The sequence below is a fragment of the Octopus bimaculoides genome, chromosome 18 (genome assembly GCF_001194135.2).
Source record: "Octopus bimaculoides isolate UCB-OBI-ISO-001 chromosome 18, ASM119413v2, whole genome shotgun sequence".
NCBI lineage: Eukaryota > Metazoa > Mollusca > Cephalopoda > Octopoda > Octopodidae > Octopus > Octopus bimaculoides.
Window position 1 is genome coordinate 45,158,111 of NC_068998.1, and position 8,925 is coordinate 45,167,035.

At 33.1% G+C, this 8,925-nt stretch overlaps 1 protein-coding gene across 4 annotated transcripts in view; it reads left to right on the plus strand.

Moving 5' to 3' along the window:
* LOC106874003 (Kv channel-interacting protein 4) overlaps nucleotides 1-8,925 on the plus strand; it is a 479,441-nt gene that overhangs the window by 156,425 nt on the left and 314,091 nt on the right. The window contains exon 2 of one of the 4 annotated variants that reach the window (XM_052974227.1): nucleotides 6,930-6,985. The exons of the other annotated variants lie outside the window; for them this stretch is intronic. The gene's annotated coding sequence lies outside the window, so the exon portion shown is untranslated. The remainder of the gene's footprint in view (nucleotides 1-6,929; nucleotides 6,986-8,925) is intronic. 4 annotated transcript variants of the gene reach the window in all.

The following is an 8,925-nucleotide window of genomic DNA, read 5'->3' on the forward strand; positions in this document are numbered from 1 at the left end:
GATCACGGTTTCGATTCCCAGACTGGGCGTTGTGAGTGTTTATTGAGTGAAAACACCTAAAAGCTCCACGAGGCTCCGACAGGGGGTGGTGGCGAAACCTGCTGTACTCTTTCACCACAACTTTCTCTCACTCTTACTTCCTGTTTCTGTTGTGCCTGTAATTCAAAGGGTCAGCCTTGTCACACTGTGTCACGCTGAATATCCCCGAGAACTATGTTAAGGGTACACATGTCTGTGGAGTGCTCAGCCACTTGCACGTTAATTTCATGAGCAGGCTGTTCCGTTGATCGAATCAACTGGAACCCTCGACGTCGTAAGTGACAGAGTGCCAACAACAACAACTTTTATAATTAAATATTTTTAGGAATTGTATTAAAAAATTGTTCGAATATTTTGTGTATTGTAAAGTTATAACCAATTCATGGCACATAATTTTTAACAGCAGAATCTTATATGGACCCTAGCTGAGAACCACTGTGCTAGATGTATTGAGTTACTAAAGACTTAAATATTTTAGTCAAGAACTTGATGCAACACAGGGGACAAGGTACAGGCTGCTAATTATTTGACTCACCGTCTACTATATTACTAAGTCAACAGGCTGTAGTTTCTCTCTCTTTCTCATTTGTGTGTTTATATCCATACTCAAAAACACATGTATGTATTTGAGTGTATACATAATTATTTCTTTATTGCCCACAAGGGGCTAAACATAGAGGGGACAAACAAGGACAGACAAGCGGATTAAGTCGATTACATCAACCCCAGTGCGTAACTGGTGCTTATTTAATCGGCCCCGAAAGGATGAAAGGCAAAGTCGACCTTGGCGGAATTTGAACTCAGAACATAACGGCAGACGAAATACCGCTAAGCATTTCGCCGGCGTGCTAACGTTTCTGCCAGAGTGTATACATAATACATATGTATGTATAGCAACTAGGATTTTAAGAGGTATTCAATGACCAATCTTGAGTTATAAGTTCATAATACTGACAGTAAAAATGTCCGTGTGTGTGTATTTAAGTGCCTGTGTATTCTTTCTCTTAGATTTTACTTATTTAATTAATTTTTTTTTACAATTTCTTTACACTACATAAATTTCCTATTGTTTATGTGGCACATTTTTTTTCATTTATATCTCTTATTTATTACCAAGACGTCTGTCTTGGTAATATTTTAATGAAAATTGAAGTTGATTATTCGGTTTTTATCTTAGCAATCATAAGACCGATCGTTTTACTTTTATTGTTTTTTTTTTTTGGCCAAGCCATTGTCAGAGTTTCAATACAATATAAACTGCAGAAGAAATAAAATTGAAAATATTATTTTCTGCTGCAAGTCTAGTTAATCTTAGAGATATGTCTTTATTTTTGTTTTATAAGTCATTTGGTTTATTTAATGAGATTTTAGCATTTTCAGAATGTTTATGCTTTTATTTGTGTGTGTGTTTATGTGTGTATTGTTGTTGTTGTCAGTTACTAAAGTATATTGATGTTTTATAACTTGATAGATCAATTGAAAATTGAAATTGGGTGGAAAGTAAAAGTAATTTTCAAATTTAATCTATTTTCTTTGGATCTGCAGAAGTGCAGATGATTTGGATATGTATATATATATATATATATATATCCCCCGTTTTCTTTTCCTTAAGTTTTAATGTTCGTTAGCATTAATCAGTAGTTGGGCTATAAATTATAAACTCTTTTGCAAGGAAGCTGTATTTAAATATGTTTGCATTTACTGAATTTGTTGTTCTAAAACTGAGTGTGATACTGATAAATCAAGCAGCAGAACACTAACTTAGATGCTTCACTGTCTCCAGTCTGTATTTCATTCTACATAATGGGAGGTTGTTGTCCTTTCTTCAGTGACTAATCAACCAAAATTTCTTCTACAATTCCCATTAATCTTAATTTTCGCCTTTTTATCTTTTGAAGCAAATTATAGTGAGTGCCAATGATATACTGAGGTCATATCAACGTAATATGGTGAAGTTTACTGAATCACCTAAGTCTGTCTTCTTACAAAGATTTGCTTTATGTCTATTCAAAAATGATCAATATTTAAAAAAATATTTCTATGAAATTTATATTACTTCTGTTACCAGTTTTTATCTTCTAAATTCATTTTAAATTCATTAAAAAAATTGTTAACCAAAATAAGTCTAAGAGATTTGAGAAAAGATGCATAAATACTAGAACAATTCTTTAGTGAAAATAAAAATAAAAATATTTTTCTTCTTATTAAACCATACTAATAGATTGGTAGAATTTGTAAAACATTATGTTATTTAGTTACATGTTTTTGAGTTCTGTCTTCCACTGAAATCAACTTTGTCCTCCATCACTTCTGGAGCTGACAGAGTAACAGCCAAGTACTTAAGGTTAATTAAAGAGCCCTCCCTCCAGCTCATGTTTGTGGTTTTGTACCTCTGATGGAAATAATTATGTTTAATATCCATCATGATAATTGAGTAACATTAGTCGTTCATTTCAGTTAATCCTTTTGTTACAATATATTTCCAAATACTATATTTCTAAAATATACTCCATATGTGTTTGGATTAAATTCTTAAACAATCATGAAGCGAGACCACTTACATAAAACAACTATAACTTATTTTATTATTTATTGATATATTAAAGTTGTGTTTCACACTCTTACCAAGATATTCTTACATACATATTTTGCAGAAATGTAAAATCTGTAATGTAAAGTTCTTTAAGTTTTGTTTAAATATCATCATATAAAATGTGCTATTTGCTAATATATTGTTTTAATGCCCATTATTATATTTATGGCAGAAATACCCTGTTTTGTTCTGTTTGTTCTTTTCCCTTTCCAAAATGATTCATCTCCACTGTTATTACTTGAAACAGAATAGACAAAACTACATAGTCTGTAGGTTTGAGTTATGATGTTGACTGATTGGGTTCAGATTCTTCTGCAACTTTTGGAAGAGAAATTTTCTGTTATAAGTTTGCACTCCATTCTCTTTACAAAAATCATCATAATGGAATCAGACATGATTTACACACTTTACATCAGAAGCAGTGGTTCAATGTCTAGCATAGTGGTTCTCAACTAGGGTCAATACAGCCCCTGGGGATCCATATAAGGGGATCTACACAACAAAATAGTAAATTGGGGGTACATAATAATATTTTAAGGGCCCCTGAAAAAATTTTGCTTTAGATCTATTCAATTTCTTTCTCTAACATTTTATATAACTCAACCTACATAAATTGATGTTTGAGAAACAAAATAGAAATTAGTTTTTAAACATCGAATGGCTATGGCAGGGTGGGGTCCACCAGAATAAAATGGTAACCAAAGGGGTTCAAAGATTTTTTAAAAAACGGTTGAGAACCTCTAGTCTTGTATATGCTGTATGTAAAACTCATTTTTTTAAAAAATCATTCAAATTCAGAGTCACTTTTACTAAATATGAAAGTTATATAATTTCATATGATTTTGAAAAGGGTACAATGTTACAGAAATAAGGAATAAGAAAGGATCTGGAATAATGTCCAAAATATTCAGAAAACCCAAATATTATATTCAAAAAAATGTCAGTCAGTCTTTTATATTATTTATCAACATTCTTCTTCATAGTTTTAGTACATTTTAAAAATATAACAAGGGGTGAAATTAATTTTCTATTAATCATAAAGTTCATAAAAACTGTTTACTAGTCCATCAAAACAAAACAAAACACATTATCTTTTGTAGCTACCCTCAGCTTATCTTCAAAAATTATTTTAAAGAAATAATTTTTATTATTATTTTTTGTTATTATTAAACCTTTTTTTTTCTTTAATCTACAACCCAATACTTCATCTCCTTCCATTTCAACGTATCCTAGTTGAGTTTTGTGCTTTGATCGATTTAGCCCCTCTTCTGAACTTGTCAATCATGTACCATTTTTTTTCTCAGTTGGAGGTAATCCAAAAACGGTTTGCAGCATTTCTGTTGCCATTTTGTCTTAGGCCTGTTGTATTATAACATATAAACATTGTGGAGGCATCTTTTCTCTCTGTCTCCATTATGCTGGGGTTGAGGTAATGTAAAAATTGTAAACCTGAAAGAATCTCCAACTAACAAAGGGTTGTTTGTGGTTATCAGTTAAACAAATATTGTCCTTTAAATTAAACAGTTTTATCCAGAATGTCTACCTTATCATTGTTAAACCAAATATAGAATGTTTCTATCAATTAAACAAATATCACACAGGCTTCAGATTAAATGAAAACATTGAGTGTCAAGTTTACTTTATAACTTATTGTTAGTTTACATATATGATCAAGCATTGTCACTTAATTTTTTTCCTGACTGGGGATGTATTTACATGAAGTAAATAATATCTGTTTTAAAATTTGGCTATGACCACCAAGTTCAGGGGAGGGGCTGATTCGATTACATTGACCCCACTGCTCAACTGGTACGTATTTTATCAACCCCAAAAGGATAAAAGACAAAGTTGACCTCATCAGAATTTGTACACAGAATGAAAAAATGGACAAAATGTTGTTAGCCATTTTGCCCAGCATGCTAACACTTCTGCCAGTTCAACAGCTTAATAATAATAATAATAATAAATGCCCTGATATGGTACCAAGTAGTGACTCTCATGGCTTCTTATCGTAACTGATTGGAAGTGTTATTGTGTACATTACTTTATCTTGGTATAAAAGATGGGCTACAGCAAATATTCTGCTAAATACCACAGATTTGCTTGTCAGTTGCTTGACCTTAACCAGTTGAGTATGTCTCTTAGGGACTGACGATATGTACATCTCTGATCATGAGCAGAAGTAGTGGAGGAGCATCATAGCCATATGTTTAGAGGAATTCTTTGAGGTTTGGATAATTCACCTTTGAAAACATAACCCTTATTCAGGGACCTTTTGAGCAGGATGAGCTACTCCACCTGAAGAAAATTCTAACTGGGCACCACCTGAAAGGTCATGCACTGTTCATCTTGATATGAGATCACCATCTCGTGCACATATGGTTGTGATGTATGTGCCTGGTGTACCCTTATCAGACGGGTAGTCATGATGGGTATACTGAGCTTCGTATATTTTACTCCAGCGTCACTTGGATGGCATGCACTGCTCTCTCACTCAATAATAATAATAATAATAATATTGAAAACTTTTGGAAGCAGTTTTAGTTAGAGTGATGCTTACAGTTTCTTTTATGGGATATTACAATATTAATCATCACTTATCAGTAATTCAAACTCTGACTTTGCATTAATAAGAATTGGGCTGAACTTCTGAGACATTTTTGATAAAAAAAAAAAAAAAGTGTGTACTTTGTAAGCTATCCAATGCAATATTCTGAAAAAATTGAGAATTAAAACTAGGCACATGGATCTATGTAGTATTGTAAAACATGAAACTTTTAGTACAGTGCTTTACTACTTGGTAATATCTATACTGTCCAGATTATTCAAAATTAAACTGAATTAGGGTTTGAACTCAAGTCAAATATTTTCTTTATATCTCAGAAACTTTATTCCTCTTCCTCCGTTGTAATTTACTTTTCCCACATTTGTTGCCAACTTCTCTCCTTAATACAAGATCCTGTCACCTTGTATCAATATGAGTTTCTACTAGCTGTATTTAAATCGCATGAAAAGATATTATTGAAAAGATATTATTGAAAATAATCTGTGGCAGGAGAGTTAGTTTGATCAGCCTACCTAAAGAGACACTGAACACACATAAGACTACATTCGATAAAAAAAAATATATCTTTCTTCACAAATCTATTGTAGATCAGGTTTAAAACCAGTGCTCTTTATCTTACCATTGCTTTGTATCTGCTGTGTTAATTCTCTTGTTAATAGAATGAACTTATTTTATGTCTTATCTACTGGCTGCTTGTCATTTACAGTGGGTTTTACTAAGTCAATGCTTCTCATACAGTATTGATTTCTTTGGACTGAATTTTTCTAGGGAAGAGGTATAATATATTTAATTTATCTCAGTATTTCTTTATTCTTTTATTTGTTTCAGTCATTTTGACTGTGGCCATGCTGGAGCACCGCCTTTTAGTCAAACAAATCGACCCCAGGACTTATTCTTTGTAATCCTAGTACTTATTCTATCGGTCTCTTTTGCCAAACCGATAAATTACGTGGGCATAAACACACCAACATCGGTTGTCAAGTGATGGTGGTGGGACAAACACAGACACCCAAACACACACACACACACATATATATATATATATATATATATATATATATAACAATGCAAGGATGTGGTACATGTAAAGTATTAGCAGATGAAAGTATTAGGAAAGAAAGGTAGTTTTATGTTTTGAGCAAAGCTCTTCATCAGAAACAGGGGACGGAGGAAAGATCAAGAGAAAAGGTAGATGGAGGGGAAAAAAGATCACCAATGGTCCACATGTGGTTGTACGACGGGCTTCTTTCAGTTTCGTCTACCAAATCCACTCACAAAGCTTTAGTCAGCTCGAGGTTATAGTAGAAGACACTTGCCCAAGGTGCCACACAGTGGGACTGAACCCAGAACCATGTGGTTGGTAAGCAAGCTACTTACCACACAGCCACTCAACCCTTCACTTCAACTGAGAGAGAGATGAAAAAAATTATTGGCTTTATGAAATTTGAACTCAGAATATTGCCATACTGAAATAGGCTTGGTAATACACCCATTCAGGTATTTTATTATATCCACTTCTTTTTGACCAGAACACTTGAATTAACAGTTTCTACAGAACATTCTATCTAAATATGAAGATGCAGACCTATATGTTTCACAACAACAAATATACTTTCCCTGCACAAATTGATTTACTATATGGTCTTTTAATAATAAAATTGTTCTGTTTTGTCCCTTATTTAATTTTTGATATAACTACAATCATTTTCTTTTTTCTTTTTTTAATTTCAGGTGAGTGTTTACTTTACAGTTTACTGCTGTTGATTTTGAGAAAAAGAAAAAAACAGGTTTGCAAAGAAACTTTTAATAGCATTGTATTAATTTACACTTATGCACATACTTCAGATTGTTATACTCAAGGAAATTCACTGGGATACAATATGTTTCCAGAGATAAAAAAAGAAAGAGATCCAAATAATTACTTTATAATTAATCGAAATACATTGGTTTAAAAATTTCAATAACCAATATTGGGATACATTTAAACTAAATCATTGGAGCATGACAAACAATGCAAGCATAAATAAGGAATTATTTCAGCGTTGTTGACTATTGAATCTGAAATTGTTATGGCTTTTTCCCCCTATTTAGTTTTACTCTATTTTTATTTAAACAGGAATGTTAAATATTATTTGCATTATTTCAATTTTGAAGAATTATTTATCGAACAATAAGCTGTTAATCTTACATGAATCGAGAATAAATATTATTGATAACTGGTTAAACTGATGGACTGCTGCTACAATCAATATTAATCGAAAAACTGTCATTAACATTTCATTGTGATAAGACACATTATTTCACTTACCCCAAGTCAACTTAGTTTAAACTGTTCCTTTCATTTCATATTGTGTCTTGTTAGTATTATGTGAGAAACAGGCACTTTAAAATCATACCAGCCTCGGCTGAGAAAGTGAAAGCACATGGCTCACTGGTTAGAGTGTCAGGCTCACAGTCACGTTGTAGTGAGTTTGATTCCCAGACCAGGCCGTGTGATGTGTTCTTGAGCAGGACACTTTATTTCACATTGCTCTCGTTCAGTCAACTGTAGAAATGAGTTGTAATGTCACTGGTGCCAAGCTGTATCGGCCTTTGCTTTTCCCTTGGATACCATCAGTGGCATAGAGAGGAGAGGCTGGTATGCATGGGTGACTGCTGGTCTTCCATAAAAAACCTTGCCTGGACTTGTGCCTCAGAGGATAACTTTCTTGGTCCAAATCCCATAATCATTCATGACCTATCTTTGATTCATGTATTGTTCACTCAGCAACAATGAGATTGATAACAACACTATGTTCTTGTAAGTGTAATGTTGGATATGACTAACTATTGGTTTGTGTTGCTGGAACAGAAAGAATTTCCTATTCCTTTTGCAGAAAACCAATGATGTCTTTAAAATTAACATTCCTCCAAATTCTTAAACAATCATTCTATTTAAAGTAAAACTTATTCATAACCAAACAAGTTTTCCTTGATAAAGAATTACTCTCTTTTAAATGCTTTGTTGAATCTTCAGAATAACCTTCCTGATTAGTGTCTGAAGTAGAAAGTTGTTGTGGGTAGGGATATCATTGAAGATTTTGATTTCTTGTAAGCTATCAATGGCAGGACGGATTAACAATACCAAACTTTATTTGGATTATTGAACAGAATCAAAAACAAAAGACTTAACTGACTGAAATAGTTCAGCCAGGGATTTATATTAAATTACTGTTTACCACTACTTTACAGAACTGTTGTAACCATGTCTCACATCTCATACATATATAGGAGAAATTCCAACCACTTTTCGTGGTTAGCTGACTCAACAACTCCTTTATGGGATCCAGTAACTAAGGATGTCACCAGGAGGAACCATGTCCAGTTTTGGCCCCTACTCCTCTACTGTTTTCTGACGTGACAGGGCCCCACCTTTCAGAGGTGTCTTCAGCTCTGGTGTTGAGTGTGTTTTTTGTTCTTTGGTTGCATTGTCTTCCATGCAGCATCAGCGAACATCAGTGGATAAATGACCATCCTGCCAAATTTCCCTTTCAATATTCACTGGTATATATATATATATATATATATATATATATATATATATAGTTTTAGGGAAAATAACCAATTTTCAAGAACTCATCGATGAATTTTTTATAAATTGATTTTAATTGGCGTTAGGAAGGGCATCCAGCTGTAGAAACTCTGCCAAATCAGACTGGAGCCTGGTGTTGCCATCCGGTTTCACCAG